The sequence below is a fragment of the Octopus bimaculoides genome, chromosome 10, assembly GCF_046866305.1.
Source record: "Octopus bimaculoides isolate indiv1 chromosome 10, ASM4686630v1, whole genome shotgun sequence".
NCBI lineage: Eukaryota > Metazoa > Mollusca > Cephalopoda > Octopoda > Octopodidae > Octopus > Octopus bimaculoides.
Window position 1 is genome coordinate 78,422,025 of NC_142937.1, and position 4,144 is coordinate 78,426,168.

A 4,144-nucleotide genomic window follows, 5' to 3' on the forward strand; every position below is an offset into this window, starting at 1 on the left:
TATACACACACACACACACACACACACACACACACACACACACACACACACACACACACACACACACATATATATATATATATATATATATATATATATATATATATATATATATATAATTGTATAGTGAGTTGCTAATTGAGTTTTGAGAAAATATCTAATGTACTTAGTAGAGCTAAAAAGGTAACTGCGTAAAAAAGATAATTTTTTGGGTTCATTTTCTTATTTTATCATTCTCTTATTATATCTCCAATATCTACCTATATTTCAAAGTCTTTCTAGTTTCATATTATTTGGGCTTATTCCATGAACCAGAATGCATGCTTTCCATTCTGTTCTTAATTATCACATCTTTATATCATTGGTTATTAGAAGATCCTCCATCGGTTTCGACGATGAACATTCCCGTTGTTCAGCCAACATAATTACTTAACTCATTAGGTTAATTGTCAGAGAATTTAACAGATACTTTGTCAGCTTGACATTTAAGGTCGAACCCTTGAATCATAAGGTATAGTTCATCCGATGGGCTTCCATACAATTTCCCTCGACTCAGATTCACCCACAAGGCTTGTGTGGACTACATGCTATGATGCAAGCACCTGTTCATGGTTCTATGCAGTGGGATCGAACCTAGAGCTCAAGATTGCCAAGTAAACTTATTAGCTATTCGGCCATGCCTCCTACTCCATATGCATGCACCAGAATATCATAATCATATCTTTGCTTCATATCCGACTGATGTATGTTGATAATATATAATCTACTGTTTCTTCTTTGTGTATGTGTTGGCTTGTTCACCTACTGAATATTGCTAACAAATCAGTCGTGTTTGTTGATATATTTTATCTTAACCAGGACCGAGCGACCGGAAATGAAGCTGTCCGTTATTCCTTCATATTGATTGCATTGTCTGACAGCTGACGTTAACGTCTTTTTTCTTTCGTAGTTTATTTATTTATGTGGCTTGAAGCTCTGAGTTCAAAAATCGCTCTTGGTTGACTTATTTTTGTCATACTTCCGAGGTCGATAAAATAAGTGCCACGCAACTACTGAAGGTCAGTGTAAAAGATAGTGCTCCACATCAAAAAGTTAGGCCTTGCGCGAAGATTAGAAACCATGATTTATCATTATAAAGACTTATTTATTCATATGACAGCGTTGCTTGCATTTGATTGTTACGGCATCAGACTACCAATTGTGAAGTGAATGACGAGATTTGAAAACGTCATGACTTTCAATCAAATCCACTGCAGAAAAGAGAAAGTCTATTTTTAGAATCACAAAACAAAGACCTCTTAAAAGCTGTCCACATTACCACCGAATGATATTCATAGATTGTTGAGACGTTATCGTATTTACGTCCCTGTAACTTAGCGGTTCGGCAAAAGAGACCGACAAAATAAGTACTAGGCTTAAAAAGAATAGGTTCTGGGATCGACTAAAACCCGTTAGGATGTGCTCCAGCATGGCTACAGTCAAATGACTTAAACAAATAAGAGAATAAAAGAATATATATATATATATATATATATATATATATATATATATATATATATATATATATATATATATATATATATATACATACATGCATGTATGTGTTTGTGTGTGTATCGGTATGTACATATGCATATGTGTGAGTATGTGTATATTTATGTATGCATGTATATGTACATAGACAGATACATACACACACACCTACCAATATTTACATTTATCTATCTATAGTCATGTCTTTCAATATATCTGCTCTTAGTCTCAGTATGTCTTGTTTTACTACTAATCCACTAATGAATAAATATAATAAATTAAAAAAATATAAATAAATAGCACAAATTCACGTTACCAGAAGAAGAGTCGGAAGACACACTGGTCTCACCTAAAAGTGAATAAATTCGATCACACATTGATGAACACTTCTCTGATGAAAGAATGTTAAATCGCTTCAGTTACCTAATAACTTACAGATCTACTTATAAACAACATCTAAACGCTTACTTGTGTTGAGCTCTGTTGGTACATCTTATACAGAAAACTTTTGTCACAATAGTAAGTTGGTAAAATTGGATAAAGGTTTTGTTAGTTCAATACTTCTTGATTGTGACAGTGCCTGGAATCAATTGAAAAGTTTGTTTGTTGTCGTTCGGTCTGCAAGAAATAGTAAGCAAATTTTCTTCCTCAAATTTTCATGCTACCATCATTAAATACATTATATTATAAAGAGGCAATATTTATACCCACGTAAATGTGGATCTTCTATAAGGACAAACTATACTACGGTAGTTACCGTGAGAGAAACGCTTATATTGGCTTTTCGGTGCAAAATGCATTCTTGTTTATATCGCTAGCGGGGAGTTAATTCTCGTTACCTCTGCCCCTGGATCACCAGACCACGTGATTTCGATCTTGTCTGGCCTTGTCAAATATGGATACCCGACCGCTGGAGGCAGTAGTGATTCGTTTCCCCGTCAGCGATATAGAGACTGACAGTGCCAGAATAACGTTGGTGTCATGATTAGCCAGTGAGCTTGTTCAGAAATATATATTAGCCACAAGGGCAATATCAATACTGAGAGGTAATATTTATCCCCACTTAAACGTGGATGTTCCATTAGAACAAAGTATACTGTGGTAGTTGCTTCGAGAGAAACTCTTATATTGTTTTTTTGGTGCAAAATGCACTCTTGTTTATATCGCTAGCGACAAAATAAATCGTTGCTACCTTCGGGCTTGAAGACCACCAAATCACATGATTTCGACCTTGTTTGGTTCTTGTCAATGATGGATACTGGACCCCTAGAGGCAGCTGTGCTGCTTCTAAAGCAACAATCGAGCGATGACATCACTGGAAATCGAGCTGAAGCCGTCATGTATGAATGCATGTATGTATGCATGTATATACTATGTATGTATGTGTGTGTACGTGCGTGTGTGTGTGTGAGTCTGCGTGTGCAAAGGAAACTGATGACAGCGCGTTGGAGAAATACAAGGGATAGAAAAAAAGGAGAGGTAAAGAGAGAGAGAGACATAGAAAGAGAGAGAGAAAAAGAAAGAGAAAGAAAGAAAAGGAGAGAGAAAGAGAGAGAGAGAAGAAAGAAAGAAAGAGGGAGAGAGAAAGAGAGAGAGAGAAGAAAGAGAGAGGGAGAGAGAAAGAGAGAGAGAGAAGAGGGAGAGAGAAAGAGAGAGAGAGAGAAGGGAGAGAGGGAGATAATGAGAGTGAGTGAGAGTGAGTGAGAGTGAGTGAGAGTGAGATTGCAGCGTCTGCCGTAGTGATGGACAATGAAACAGACAGTGAAAGCAGGAGAGATTAAAACTTGCGCATAGTGCCGTCGTGATGCATTTTGAGAAATTAGGAGACAGTTCAGGTTAGGGTAGCGAATGTACTTAAAAGTATCTGCACACACACACACACACACACACACACACACACACACACACACACACACACACGCACTCGTACACACATATGCGCTCATACACAAACATGCACTCATACACGTACATATACTCATACACACACTAACTCGTACGCACAACCAGTTTTTAAGTTAAGTTTGCATAATTTATTCGATAATCAGATAAACTCCGTTAACATCATCGATTGTCTTATTTATTTATGTTGGCTTTTCAGTGTATATTTCCGTATTTAGAGCTACGTTTATAGTGTATTCCTGTGCTTGTATAACACTGAACCGGAAGTTGTTAGAAGCAACGGAATAAAACTCATTGCGCATGTGTTGCCGGAAACATAAACTAACAAATATCATAAATAATGTATGGATACATGTTAAAATGGCAAAGCCGGCAGAATCGTCTGTACGCCGGAAAAAAAAGCTTAGCAGCATTTCTTCCGTCTTCACGTTCTGAGTACAAATGCTGGTGCGGTTGACTTTGTGTTTTATCCTATCGGGATCGATAAAATAAGTACCACTCGAGCACTGCGGTTAATGTAATAGATAGTCCTCACCCCTAAAAAATAAATACTCGTCAAGCTTGGGGTAGATGTAATCGTCTTATCCCTTCCTTGAAGTCGCTGGTCTTGAACTAAAAGTTGAAACCAATTTATGGATATATGTGAACATATATATATATATATTAGTAACAATGAGGATAACTACTTATAGGGATAATTATCCAAGAT